Below are 15,687 nucleotides of genomic sequence, written 5' to 3' on the forward strand. Positions count from 1 at the left end.
TAAGAAATGATTACACAATAACAAGCCACATTTTAGAAGAAGTGACATTAATCCTTCCTTAGGTTGCTTATTTGAATTCAATGTTTGACACGTTTGGTGGATGAATAAAGCAGCCAAGTCTCTCAACTCTTTATTCAGCAAGACTCCAGCCACTTGTATTCAAAAAAATCTGATTTCAACTTTGAAACATTGTGTGGGGTGCATCAATTTACAATGACTTTGTGAAGCTACGTAATGAGTAATTTCGCTTCCATTAGTCCCCTCCAACAATCTTTTAGCCAGCTAAATGCTTTGTCAATGATGGTCTTTCACTGTCAAGCTAACAGTACAAATACTATGGTTCCAACCTTAAATGACCACTGTCAAATTGCAATTTTATACGTCATAAACACATAAAGTAGTTAGGAAACTTTGTTGAATTGACATGGCTGTTATTTATATCCACAATAGGACTTTTACATGGCACACCACATTACTTTCTGCATCTGCATCATTCAAATATTGCAAAGTTTGTCAAACTAATTGGTGGATTCAGACCGGAAACAATACAAATGGTCAATAACTACTGGGAAAATGAATCAATTCGGTGAAATTCAGTAGTCATTTTCTATGACATTGATGTGCAGTTCTACTGTTAGATTGCATCTACTGCACACGTTATATGTCAAAATTTGCTTTCCTGATATTCAGTTGCCTCTCTCAGAGCAGCAGTCCAGATCTCCACATTATTGCACATTATGCCTAGTTCCTCTTTGGAATCTTTGTATCTTTCTTTCCATTCTATCCCTCTTGGTGTAACCATCTTCACAGATCTTGTAACATCAACTCATTCCACATGACCTATATATTCTCTCTGGAAACTAAAGCCCTTATCTCTGGTTTAATTGTGCAGAGGTGTAACATTGTGCATTCACAAATGATTACTCCATCCTTTTATGAAGAGCACTCCTCTGCTTCACTCTACACTTCACCAACCCTTCCATTATGGTAGCAATCTGCTTTCAGTGCCAGACCCAGCTTGGCTTTTCCTCTTGTTTCTCAGAAAGCTTCTCCTCATTCTTAAGTATAATTTTACTCTGTTTCATTTATCACCTTGAAAATGTACTCAACAAAATAACCTTCAGCCTCCCTTATTACTTTGTGACTCCTCATCCTCGTCGATCTCAACCATACCTAAATTCCTTTTTTTTTCGCATTTCCCAACACAACTGAACATCACTGATATTTATCACTTGGCCTTCACCGACACTGACGACTTCGCTATTAACGCTCTAACTTTGTAAGACCTTCCTAGGATTTAAATATAGATCACCTTCATAAGCTTTTAGAAATTATATCTTCAGTCCCTCTCCAATATTGGATATGCAATTTCTTTCTTTTCTGGATCTCCATGGCAAAGTTGACATGTCTAATAGATTCCCTTGTCAGATCTCAGCCTTTGATATCCATGATCTGGACATCATGTGAGTTCATATAGAATGTTGGTGAGGCTACTTAAGAAGCACTGTGTAGTGTTCTGGTCATCCTGCTGCAGAAAGGATATTATTAAACTGGACAGGGTTCAGAAAACATATACCAGGATGCTGCCAGGACTGGAGTGTTTGAGTTATAAAAAGAGGCAGCTTAAGCTCAGACATTTTTCACTGGAGCATAGGAGGTTGACATGTGACCTTAGAGAGGTTTATAAAATCATGAGAGTTACAGATAAGGTGAATTGCAAAAGTATTTTCCTAAGGGTGGTGAAGTTCAAAACAAGGGTGAGAGGAGAAAGATTTAAAAGGAACCTGAAGGGAAGCATTTTCAAACAGAGGGTGGCTTGTATGCCAGAGGAGGTGGTAGGAGCAGGTACAGTGACAAAATTTAAATGACATTTGGACCAGAGCATGAATAGGAAAGGCTTAGAGGGGTATGAGCCAAATGCAGGCAAGTGGGACTAGTTTCATTTGAAAAACTTGGTTGGTATGGAAGAGTTGGATCAAAGGGTCAGTTTCAGTGCTGTTTGATTCTAAGACTCTACTGTTGTGAAGTTAGGAAGAGTATTTGTGGGTTGGAAGGCAGGACATTGGAAGTTGATGATTGTAAAATGATAGGGGGAAAGAGTGTGTGGTCCCTTTAACAGATGATGTGTTTTTTCCTAGGCTTGAATTTTTTTAAAATGTATAGGTGCACTGAGAGCTTCTGAAATTGAAACATTGTATTATTAAATGGCAAAGTCATGGGAAAATTGATGAACAGAGAGAGCTGCGTGTTCAGGTCCATTGTTCCCTGAAGGTGACAACGCAGGTCAATAGGGTGGTCAAGAAGGCATATGGCATGCTTTCCTTCATTAGACGGGGTATTGAGTACAAGAGTTGGCAGGTCATGTTGCAGTTGTATAGGACTTTGGTTCGGCCACATTTGGAGTACTGTGTACAGTTCTGGTCGCCACATTACAAAAAGGGTGTGGATGTTTTGGAGAGGGTACAGAGGGGGCTCACCAGGATGTTGCCTGGTATGGAGGGTGCTAGCTATGAAGAGAGGTTGAGCAGATTAGGACTATTTTCATTAGAAAGACAGAGATTGAGGGGGGACCTAATTGAGGTCTACAAGATCATGAAGGGTATAGACAGGGTGAATAGCAAAAAGCTTTTTCCCAGAGTGGAGGATTCAATTACTAGGGGTCATGAGTTCAAAGTGAGAGGAGGAAAGTTTAGGGGAGATATGCGTGGAAAGTTCTTTACACAGAGGGTGGTGGGTGCCTGGAACGCATTACCAGCAGAAGTGGTAGACGCAGACACGTTAGCGTCTTTTAAGATATATTTGGACAGGTACATGGATGGGCAGGGAGCAAATAGACACAGACCGTTAGAAAACAGATGACAGGTTGGATAGAGGATCTTGATCGGCGCAGGTTTGGAGGGCCAAAGGGCCTGTTCCTGTGCTGTAATTTTCTTTGTTCTTTGTTCTAAAAGGCTGAGGGTTAGAAATCCAGGCAGCAGTCTTGTTATGTTAGCAAGGCAACCAGTTTGAATATCAACCAGTTAATTTAAAACAGGCAGTTAGACACTAAGGACCAATTAAATTTAAATCTGATGGCTTTGACAACCTAGGACTAATCCAATTGTAAGAAATTAATAGGTCAGCAAGGGTATAAAAGAAGAGGACATTACAAAATGAGTATGAGAGTCAACAATCATCTGCCATGAGGACAGCTCTCAGCTGTAAAAGGAAGAATCACTAGCTCTAACAGAATTCTCTAAGCTCCCAGAAAGCCAACATCTAACCTAAAGGCATAATGGCAGTCTTAGCTAATATTCCTGATTTAAGAATTCAACGGAGAAAGACATTCCTGATTGAGGATTAGCATGGAGGACACAGAGCATTCTGTAAGGCATATCTGGTTGTAATATCAAGAGAATAAATTTTAACTTTTTTTATTATTTTGGTTTACATAAGTGGGACTTGTATTTGTTAGAGCAGCATACAATTAGAATGTTGTTTTGCTCAGAAATATTTAGTCGTTAAGGAGGAATTGTTTGGTTTGTTAATAGTTCTGTTAATTTGTTCACTGTCAGAATATGATCAAATAACTTGTTACTTGTTGACTATAGAGTGACTGTCAAGAGTTCATTTCATTGAACTTTTCCTTTATAACAGATTGGAGGGTGAGAGGCTGGTGATGCCACTTCTCACATTTCCTTTAACAGAGTGTGAGGCAAGTGTGAGCTTCTGAGTGTTTCAGTTTTAGTTAACAAAGGTGGTGGTCATCCTCCGCCTCATAACATCTACGAAAACTTTTTGACGCCTAGATTAGCATGCCCCAACAGAATTGCCACCTCCCCATTGATAATCTGTTTGTCTGATACATATGGCCCACTGCAGATATGTACTGTTTACCCACTGTCAGATCTTCCTGGCCTTTTCCTTGATGAAAATGCGTAGCACCATGTGAAAACTTTACCCCTGCTGATCCTGTTTTATTTTCCAAAGGGAAAATCATCATCTTGGACAAGATTCCACTGGCAAGAACTCAATAACAAATGTCATCTTCAACATTGCCCCAAGATGCAAGTAGGTTCATTCCTAACATTGAATGATCGGAATGTTTTCTTTTAACATCTATGTCGTCTATTCAAAACCCACATTTTCAGCTCTGTCAAGGCTCCACAATGTAGTCTACCTCAGCCATTGGCTTCTACTTGCGGCTACGTACTTAACAATACCAGTAACACAGTGAACACTTTCTTTTTACTGATCCTTTTTTGGCAAAGCTCAGTTGTCTGTGCTCCTGCCCCATATCATAATCAATTACAGAATTGTGCTTCAAATTCCACTTGCTCCCTGTCATCCAGTAATTGGAAGATATAATTGCTGTTTCCATCTGTAAGCCGCTGCATGTAGCACTACTTTGTCTGTAATGCCCCGAAGTGTTTATGTAAGGTCAATAAAAGATTGGTTTTAGAGGGTGCTTCCAGAGACCATATATTGCAAAAGTAACCCTGAGCTTTTGTTTGAAAACTTGTGTCTGAAAACTAATGCTGCTTTGAATGTTCTGCTGACTACTGTATTAGGATATGTCACAAGTGGCCTTATTATTGCAAAATAACCAAGTATCATTGTTTGAAGGGAAAGAAACAGGAGACAATGAAATTCAGACCTGTCTGCAAGCTTATCTCCTGTTTCTGTGGGAATGTAGTAATGTTTGTAACTTCGCGAAAAGATAAACTAACAAAAAAAATCACTTTTGTTTCTCCCTAATATTTCACAGCCATGGGTTTGAAAGATTGCTGTTTAATGTAAAGTTGCAAATCCATAGCTCACACTACTTTGCTTTCATTTCTTGTGTTAGAATTGTTTGAAAAAACGTTAAAAAGTAAGTCTTATTGACAGTTAGAATTCCTATCATTGTTGAAGCCCTGAGCTGCATTATCACCATAGAAACAGAAAGCGACAAACAAAAAAATGTTGTGTTAAGAGTAAGAATCTGATAGGGGGTTTGGGAGGTGGGGGAGGAGTGGCTAATGCCTATGCCTGATCATACTCGGTCTATCATTGAACTTAGAGGGAGAATGAAAAGATAACAGTGACTGTGTTATGAAGGTTCATATTATATTATTATTCGAGAGCCTCGTTTCTGAATTAGAGGTAAAATTGATTTTAGTTATTTCAATTCTGTGAAGATTTCTTGTTTTAATAAGGTCAGAAGGTGATTTTGAATCAAGTTTTCAAAATAGCATTCATGAGAAGTCATCTGATTTCAGCGAACTGACCATTGAGCTTCTCAGTCAGTACAACCATTCCACAACGTGGACTTGTTTGTTCATTCCTTCACTTCCCAGCCTTCTGATTTCTGCCTCTGCTTTCGCCACTGAAACAAATGACACTTGGCCTTGGAGAATCTTGGAATTGTTTGCTGGTCAACATGCAAGGAGGCCTTGGATAGTCTGATAACCAATAGGCCTTCCTGGAAGACTGGATATTTCATTAGGATTTCACTCAGGTAGCCATTTTGTAATTGAAAAATATTGATCGAGTCGAGGTGAATCTTTCTTAACTAATTTCCCCCCATCAAGCTTGGGCCTGAGTCTTTTCCTGGTAAACTGAACCAGCTGCTTCTCATAAGAGGCCAGAACTGAAGTTGTACCCTTAATCTGTGAAGGCTCCCCCATATGGATTCTCAGCCTGGCCAAAGTCTCATGCAAACTTGAGAGTTGGAGCCCAGAGCAAATTTTGTTTAAAAACTGGTTGTGTGGTTACAGATACTGCCATGCCAGTATCGACCTCCATTAAAACTGGGTGACCGTTTAGCCAGATGCTTGTTTTGATTGATTCTGATTTGGATGTTAAGTAATTTAACTGTTCAACCCAGATGGAGGTGGATTTTCCAAGATATGCACTCTCCTGAATACCACCCTATGAGTTTTCTTACCCAGTTTATGTATAGTAAGACTCTTTTGCTGTCTCAAATCCACATACTGGCAGCAACTACAATGGCTTGCCAGCCTGGATCCTTAAGAACATTTTAACCATTTGAGCCTAGACTTGGCTTTGTTTTGAGGTTTTGTTGTGGGCCAAACTAGAGTCCCTCTGCTCATAATGGCATGATGCAAGAAATGCTTACCCTAACTCAAAGGTGTGAGCGAGTTTCTTCAGGAATGTGCTTTATTCTCATCACCGCGGAAATAACTCGACAGAGACTGGTACCCTCTGTTCAGGATATATCCTGAGTGATAATTCCACCCTCGGGTGGCTGTCTATGCAGAGTTTGCACATTCTCCCCGTGTCTGCATTCATTTCCTTCGGGTTGTCCGGCTTCCTCCTAAATTCCATAGATGTGCTGGCTAGGTGGATTGGCCATGCTAAATTGCCCATAATGTCCAGGGATAGGTGGAACTATCAGTCGGGTAAGGGTGGAATCACTCAGGATATGCCCTGAACAGAGGGAACCAGTCTCTGTGGAGTTATTTCCGTGGTGATTTCAGAGGGGCGGTGTGGACTTGTTGGGCCGAATGGCCTATTTCCACACTGTCGGAATTCTACAATCTATGATCGATGATGCATGATGCTGTGTAATTGTTTGCACTCAAGTAGTGTTTCCCAAGCTCAGTCAGTCTGGCATGGGTGCCCACTTCTATCAGAATACCTTGCAACTCATATGCTCCATTTGCTGCATTTTCCAACGATAAAGCCAGTTGTAGTGCATGTTTGAAGTCCAGTCAGGCTTCAGCTAGTAGGTGCTTTTACATAATTACATACCAGCCAGTCTCTAAGCATCTCATTAAGGGGTAAACCCAAGTCACATGCTCCTGCGAGTCATCTTAACCAAGTCCAAATTCCCAACAGATTCCCCTAGATCTCAAATTGCTAAATAAAAGGACAGCATCTCAGAATTAAAGGGGGCTTGGGGTCTTAATATTCCTTCACAAAATCCATACAGTCTTAAAGTTTCAGTATCCAGGGCCACAGAGAACATTTGGCTCCTAATAACAGAAAAAGCTGCATGTCCACAGGCTGTAAGTAGAATTATTTAAGACCATAAGACATAGGAGTGGAAGTAAGGCCATTCAGCCCGTCGAGTCCACTCCGCCATTTAAATCATGGCTGATGGGCATTTCAACACCATTTCCCTGCACTCTCCCCGTAGCCCTTGATTCCTTCTGAGATCAAGAATTTGTCGATCTCTGCCTTGAAGGCATCTAACGTCCTGGCCTCCACTGCACTCCGTGGCAATGAATTCCACAAGCCCACCACTTTCTGGCTGAAGAAATGTCTCCTCATTTCCGTTTTAAATTTACCCCCTCTAATTCTAAGGCTGTGCCCATGGGTCCAAGTCTCCCCGCCTAACCGAAACAACTTCCCAGCGTCCACCCCTTCTAAACCACACATTATCTTGTATGTTTCTATTAGGTCTCCCCTCAACCTTCTAAACTCTAATGAGTACAATCCCAGGATCCTAAGCCGTTCATCATACGTCAAACCTACCATTCCAGGGATCATCTGTGTGAATCTCCACTGGAAATGCTCCAGGGCCAGTATGTCCTTCCCGAGGTGTGGGGCCCAAAATTGGTCACAGTATTCTAAATGGGGCCTAACCAGAGCTTTATAAAATCTCAGAAGCACATCGCTGCTTTTATATTCCAACCCTCTTGAGATAAACAACAACATTACATTCGCTTTCTTAATCACGGATTCTACCTGCAAGTTAACTTTTAGAAAATCCTGGACCAACACTGCCAGATCCCTTTGTACTTCTGCTTTACAAATTTTCTCACCAGTTAGAAAATAGTCCATGCCTGTATTCTTTTTACCAAAGAGCAAAACCTCATATTTGCTCACGTTGGATTTCATCAGCCATTTCCTGGACCACTCTCCTAATCTGTCCAAATCTTTCTGCAGCTTCCCCACCTCCTCAATACTACCTGCCTGTCCACCTATCTTCGTATCATCGGCAAACTTCACCAGAATGCCCCCAGTCCCTTCATCCAAGTCATTAACGTATAAGGTGAACAGCTGCAGCCCCAACACTGAACGACCTCCCCTTACTAAATCCACGCTGACTTGTTCTAATCTGACCCTGCACTTCCAGGAATTTAGAAATCTCATCCTTGACAATGGATTCTAGAATTTTACCAACAACTGAGGTTACTCTAATTGGCCTATAATTTTTCATCTTTTGCCTTGATCCTTTCTTAAACAAGGGGGTTACAACAGCAATTTTCCAATCATCTGGGACTTTCCCCAACTCCAGTGATTTTTGAAAGATCACGACCAAAGCCTCTGCTATTTCCTCAGCCACCTCCCTCAGGGCTCTAGGATGTAGCCCATCGGGGCCAGGAGATTTATCAATTTTTAGACCTTTTAGCTTTTCTAGCACCTTCTCTTATGTAATGCCTACCATACACAACTCTGCCCCCGATTCTCCCCAATTGTAGGCATTCTACTCATGTCTTCAACTGTGAAGGCTGACACAAAGTACTTATTAAGTTCTACAGCTATTTCCTTATCTCCCATCACTAACCTTCCAACTTCAATTTGGAGCAGCCCAATGTCTACTTTTGCCTCTCATTTGTTTCTTATGTATTGAAATAAGCTTTTACTATCTTTTGTAATATTACTAGCTAGCCTACCTTCATATTTGATCCTCTCCTTCCTTATATCTCTCTTTGTAATCCTCTGTTTGTTTTTGTAGCCTTCCCAATCTTCTGATTTCTCAGTGCTCTTGGCCACTTTATAGGCTGTCTCTTTTTCTTTGATATAATTCCTGACTTCCTTTATCAGCCATGGCTGTCTAATCCCACCCCGATAATCTTTCTTTTCTTTGGGATGAACCTCTGTACTGTGTCCTCAGTTACACCCAGAAACTCCTGCCATTGTTGCTCTACTGTCTTCCCCGCTAGGCTCTGCTTCCAGTTAATTTTCGTCAATTCCTCTCTCATGCCCCTGTAATTACCTTTATTTAACTGTAATACCATTACATCCGATTTTGCCTTCTCTCTTTCAAACTGCAGACTGAACTCCACCATATTATGATCGCTGCCTCCTAAGTGTTCCCTTACTTTAAGATCTTTTATAAAGTCTGGCTCATTACATAGCACTGAGTCCAAAATAGCCTGCTCCCTGTGGGCTCCATCACAAGCTGTTCCAAAAAGCCATCCTGCAAACATTCTATGAATTCCCATTCTTTGGATCCACCGACAACATTATTCACCCAGTCCACCTGCATATTGAAGACCCCATGATCACCGTGACCTTGCCTTTCTGACATGCCCTATCTATTTCCCGGTGCATCTTGCGCCCCTGGCCCTGATCACTGTTAGGAGATCTGTACATAACTCCCATTATAGATTTTTTTGCCTTTGTGATTCCTCAACTCCACCCACACAGACTCCACATCATCTGACCCCATGTCATTCAGTGCCGTAGATTTAATTTCATTCTTAACTAACAGTGCAACACCCCCGTCCCTCTGCCCACCTCCCTGTCTTTTCGATATGGTGTGAATCCTTGGATGTTTAACTGCCAGTCCTGAACTCCCTGCAACCATGTCTCTGTGATGCCTTCCACATCATAATCATTCAAGATGATTTGTGCTGTTAATTCATCTGCTTTGTTGCGAATACTATGAGCATTTAGAAAAAGTGCCTTAATACTAACTTTCTTATCATTATTAGAGAAATTGGAAATCCTAAGATATCTTGAGCTACCCTTCCTTTTTGCTGTATTCCTAGTGTGCCTCGAGCTTAAACCCACCTGTACACATGCTATCCTGTTGCTTATCTTTCCATTTAACTCCATACTCCCTGTCTCTTTCATGTTCCCTTCCCTCCGACTCAGAAGTTTTAAGTACTACTGACCACCCTATTTATCCTTTTTGCTAGAACACTGGTTCCAGATTGGTTCAGGTGGAGACCGTCCCAACTGTACAGATCCCCCCGGTTTCAAAACTGATGCCAATGCCCCATGAAATGGAATCCCTCTTTCCCACACCAATCCCTTAGCCACGTGTTTACTTCCCTAACTTTCTTTTCTCTATGCCAATTGGCACGTGGCTCGGGCAGTAATCCGGAGATTATGACCCCTGAGGACCTGTACTTCATTTTCTTTCCCAGTGCTTGATAATCCCTGAACAGGTCCTCTACCCTAGCCTTGCCTATGTTGTTAGTCCCAATGTGGACTACAACAACTGGATCCTCCCCCTCCTGCTCCAATATCCTTTCTAGCAGGTTGGAGATGTCCTGCACCCTGGCACCGGGCAGGCAACACACCATGCGGGACTCCCGATCCGGCTTGCATAGGATACCATCTGTCCCCCTAATTATAGAATCCCCTAGAACAACTACCAGTCTTTTTGCTCCCCCTCTTGAATGACCTTCTACACCATGGTGCCATGGTCAGCTGAATCGTCCTGTCCACAGTCCTTTCCCTCATCCGCACAGGGAGCAAGAATCTCATACCTGTTGGTCAAGGTCAAGGGCTGAGGCTCCTGCACTCCTGAACTCTGAATCCCCCTACCTGTCTCAATTACAGTCACACCCTGTTGTCCCAGAACACTTTTTGCATTTGAATTACTTAATCTACCGGGTGTGACTGCCTCCTGAAACAAAGTGTCCAGGTAACTCTCCCCCTCCCGGATGTGCCGCAGAGTTTGAAGCTCAGATTCCAGATCATTAATTCTGATCCGGAGTTCTTCCAGCAACCAACACTTGCTACCGTTCACAATGGGATCAGCCAGCTCCCACATCATACAGCTACAGCACATCACTTGTCCAGCCATTACTACTTATTTAGTTAACTTTTACAATTTATGTATTAAATAATTTCTAGTACACCTCTGCAACGGTCTTTTACAATTAAGCAATTAAACTTTTAATCAATTGCACAATACACAAGGACATAAATTGAAAAGCCTTACCTTAACAACACACGAGAGTCCTTTGTGGTTAGAGCTCCCGGTCTTTCTGCTGCTGGAACAGGAATGGACGGCTCTGCCTGTCAAGGTAGGTATTTTCTTATCTTTAAAGCAGAGACTCAACCACCAATAGGCCTCTGATCGACGCTCCCGCTCTTCCTGCTGCGAGTCTGTGGATTTTTAATTAGGTTAGAGGAGGAGGGTGAGGGATGCCCTACTGTGTAGGACTTGGGGCTTCGAGGTAAGTGCTTAAATAACAATCACTTACCTTCCCAACTATCTCTCTGCTCCAACTTCACTTCCGCCCAGCTCCCGTCGCTCTCTGCTGAAAATAGCCTACTTGTTGCTTTTCACCTTCCCCAATGTCATTTGCTCGGAAAAAAGTATGCATTGTTTCCACACACTGGGGCCCAGTCTTCGACGGCAGGGTCAAATAAGGCAAGCTCCCAAAATAATGGCATGATGCAAGAAACGCTTACCTCAACTCAAAGATAATGGTTGTTAGTGAGTTTCTTCGGGAGCATGCTTTACTCTCATCGCCACTGAAATAACTCCACAGAGAATGGCATCCTGTCACCAAGTCATCCTTCATTTATATGTGGAAAGTCCCTGACTCTGGCACAGCCTCATCAGAGTCAGCCCAGACTGTCAGAATCTCTGACATTCCCTGTTTAGATCTGTCAGCCAGGGCTCCCTGACTGGAACAGGTTATCAGCTCTAGCCAGGGAACTCATATTCTTTGACGTCCAGCTGGCTGACCTCATTGCAATCAATACAAGTAGTGGTTATAACATGATAGATGTTTAATGTTTAGTTGAGAGTGAGAAACTTGAGTCAGAAACAGTTGTGTTTAACTTAATTAAAGGGAAATACACAGTAATGAGGACAGAATTAGCCAAAATGAAGTGGGCAGATAGACTAACAGGAATGACAGTATGCAATTAGTGGTAGACCGTTAAGGGGATAATTCATGACCCACAGCAAAAATACATCCCAGTAAGGAAAGAACAATTGTAAAAGTGAGAAATCAACCATGAATCTGGTGAGATAATTTTAGAGAACAATGAAATAGCAAAGCAGTTAAACAGATATTTTGTACCAGTCTTTACAGTGAAAGATACTTCAAACATCCGATTAATACTGAAGAAAAAGTGAGGGGGGTGGCATTAAGTACCATCTCCATCACTAGATAAATAGGTTTAGACAAAACAAAGGCAATAAAAGCAATTAAGTCACTTGGCCCCGATGGCTTGCATCCCAGGATCCTAAAAGAGACAGCTACAGAGAATGTGGTCACATTGGGGGTAATTTTCCAAAATTCTTTGTATTCTGAAGAGTTACAAGGGCATTTGAAAACTGTCAATGTGACACATTTAATCAAAAAGAGATGGAGGCAAAAAGTGGATAGCCAAAGGCTGATCACCCCATACCTATTGCTGGAAAAGCATAGAATTCAATTATTAAGGAAGTAATAGCAGAAAATATGGAAAATCATACTTTAAAGAAAATATAACATCTATGGTCTAACAAGCCAGATCTTAGTCTGAGATCTGATTTGTCCTGTATCACTATCAAAGCTGAGATTGTGACAATTGTAGAACCAGACAGTTATTGAGCAAGCAGGCACAATGGGGTGGGGGGGGGGGGAGGGAGAACCCACAAGTTTTACTAAAAGAACAAATAATGATGATGTTATTCTCCATTGCTCCCTATATGCTGCTGCTCCAATGCTGTAATGTATTACATGATAGCAGAATTGGTCACCTATATGGAGCAGTTCAGGCTTGTGAATAAACAATCCCTGGACCTTAAATTTCTTAACATTCTTTAAAGATACTTGTGTTCCTGTTCTAAACAAGAATAAGAAGGGCTTAACATTTCAATTTCTATTCATTCTATTCATGTTCCAACGGACAGAAATAAAACTAATTGTTCAGATCTACAAGAGTCTCTCTACATCCAGCTTCCTCCCTCTCTCTGCAACCATTCCAATTGTATGATCCTAACTGCATTCTCCACTCCCACTAACTTCACCCTTCCCTCTGTGTCTGTTCCATTTGTAGCGGCAAACCTTCAGTCAACTCAGCCCCCAACTCTGGGCTCCTGCAAGATTTTCCCCAAGCCAATATCTTCAACCTTTGCCTCAGTTACCTTCCCTAGACTTTCTCCCATTTGCTGGAGATTATCACCTTGAAGCCTTTTCAATCATTTTATTGGGCCAGATTTTCTGGTCTTGAAGAACAGCTACATGAATGTTATTTCACTCAGTGATACATCTAGACTCTGCCCAGGTTCTGCGACATAGACTGATGTGAGAATTACCTGGGAGATTTAAATTTCTGATGAGCAAATTCTGCTGTCTGTGTTCCTCCACAAGTGCCTCTGCCTCTGGGTAAGAATTGGAATTGAGCAGTTCGGTGGTATGTTACTCAGTAATTACCCAGCTAAAATGTTCGAGAAAGACAGGGTCTGAAACTATAACTTTACAACTAACTCTACAACAGCCAATTGTCACCTTCCGAACATCCAACCATCCTCCTGATCTGACTGACTACCTCCTAACCCAACCATCCTTCTATCCAACTCATCCACTTATGCCCCACTTATCCATTTTGCTCACTCACCAGGCTGTTTCTCTGACTCTCTTACTGTTGCCCAGATGGCAGGATCTGAGATACCTGTTTTCTATTTGTTCACGGGGTGTGGGCATCGCTGGCTAGCCAAACCTTGGCGAACGTGGTAGTGACCTGGTTTCCTGGACCTCATTCGTCTTTGAAATGCAGGGACCCCCAATGTGCTATTACAGGCTATTTCCAGAGTTTAGAATCAATGAAAAGAGAGCAAACTGTCCTTGGTTTGGAAGAAGGAGGCATTCTCTGTGGATGAAGGTGACTCAGGAAGTTACTAGATTCTCCACACTGGACGCAGTAAACAGAGGGAGAATCTCCAGAGAGCAGGAGATTGGGGTAATAAGACACTGACAGGAGCCAGATCACACCAGCTGGCCTACCACCATTCCACTACTCCTCAAAATGGCACAAATTCCAAACTTCACTCATTACTACCTGAAGTCACATGACACCAGGTTATAGCTCAACAGGTTTATTTGAATACACAAGCTTTCAGAACATTGCCCCTTTGTCAGGTGAGGTGAGAGAGAAGCACGTAGACGCAGAATTTATAGGAAGGCAGATCAACAGCAGAGAGATCAAAAGATCATAGATCGTGTGAGTGGATTGTGAATTAGCAAGTCCCTGCAGGTGATCTGAAGTATTGGACAGTGTGAGTAAAATATTAACAGCTGAATAACCAGCAAAGGAATGATCTGTAAACCAATTAAATGAGGCAGAGAGGTAATTACAAAAAAATTAAAAAGAAAGTGGTGCTGGAGGCAAACCAAATGACTGGAATAACATGATATCTATAAGAAGCGTATGGCGAGGGTCGATTTTTTTAAAAAAGTATTCCAGAACTGTACAAATTCATAAAGGTAGAGAGATCACATCAATTGATCTGGGTGATGATGTCAAAACAGGACAGTAGGAAAGACTATCTTGACAGTCCTTCTCACACCTTCTGTGACACTCTCAACCTACTGCCCACTAGCACTCATGTCTCATTGGCACCCTCCACCAATGTAATCCTTTCCTCCAACATAGGCTATTACTAACATCCCTGTCTGGCCCCATTCTCAGTCTGTGGGAGAAGAGAGCTCACAATCTCAGGGAGAATCCCAATGGAAAGAAAAGGAGGACTGTAGATGACAACACCGATCATCACCATTGAAGCCTGAACGTCCTCATGCACTGCTGGTCAACCACAGAGAGAGCCATTCCTCCCAAGCCTGTGTTGATGTTTCACCTTCCAGCTGGATCTTGGTGCCTGTCCCTTTAGCCTGTGGAATGGCCTGTAACCAGAAAGAAGACAACGGGTTCTGCTGTTGCAGAGATAATGGGAACTGCAGATGCTGGAGATTCCAAGATAACAAAGTGTGAAGCTGGATGAACACAGCAGGCCAAGCAGCATCTTAGGAGCTAAAAAGCTGATGTTTCGGGCCTAGACCCTGCTATTGCTCCTGCTATTGGATTGAGCTTTCTGCTCATCTTAACCTTCTCCGGGCATGCAACAGTTGCTTCAGTATCACAAGGAAGGCTGGCAGCAGGGAGATGAGTGAGATTTTGCCAGGCATTGGCAAAACATCAAGAAACACTGAAAGAAGCAGTGTTGAGAACAGACGCTTCTCGCTTGGTCATGCCTGAGTTCTTCAAGCGTCAGAGACATCCCAGCCTGGCAGTTTCACTGAAGAAGCTCTTTTTACTTTGCACTTGCTTCAGTGAAGGCAGCGAGTTCTGAGTACTTAAGGAAATTGGTTTGCTGGCTGTTAAAGCCAGAACATTCACCTTCCAGCAGGACATGATTGCTTACTAAAATGTCTAGATAACTTATCTCTTCCGACAGGGTTCCCTGCTCACCTGAAAACCTGGCTGGGTGAAACCTAGACAAGCACAGGATGATATTGGAGCCTTGCTCTGACAGTCATGATTATAAGATTTAGTTCCCTACATGCACCCAAACTCAATGCCTGGGAACATTCCCTGCTATAAATTTCAATTTAAAGAGTTCATGATTTTAACAACTCTCTGCATATACCCTGAGGGTTTGACATAATTCTTAACACAATCACTTATGTGTCATTCATTAAGTTTCCTTCCAGCAAGTGCTGAATAATTGTTGCCATGCAACCAAATGTAGTTATTTCTCTCTTCACCCTAGAAACAAAATAGCAACTTAATACAACC

Source organism: Stegostoma tigrinum, chromosome 19 (assembly GCF_030684315.1).
Source record: "Stegostoma tigrinum isolate sSteTig4 chromosome 19, sSteTig4.hap1, whole genome shotgun sequence".
Taxonomy (NCBI): Eukaryota; Metazoa; Chordata; class Chondrichthyes; order Orectolobiformes; family Stegostomatidae; genus Stegostoma; species Stegostoma tigrinum.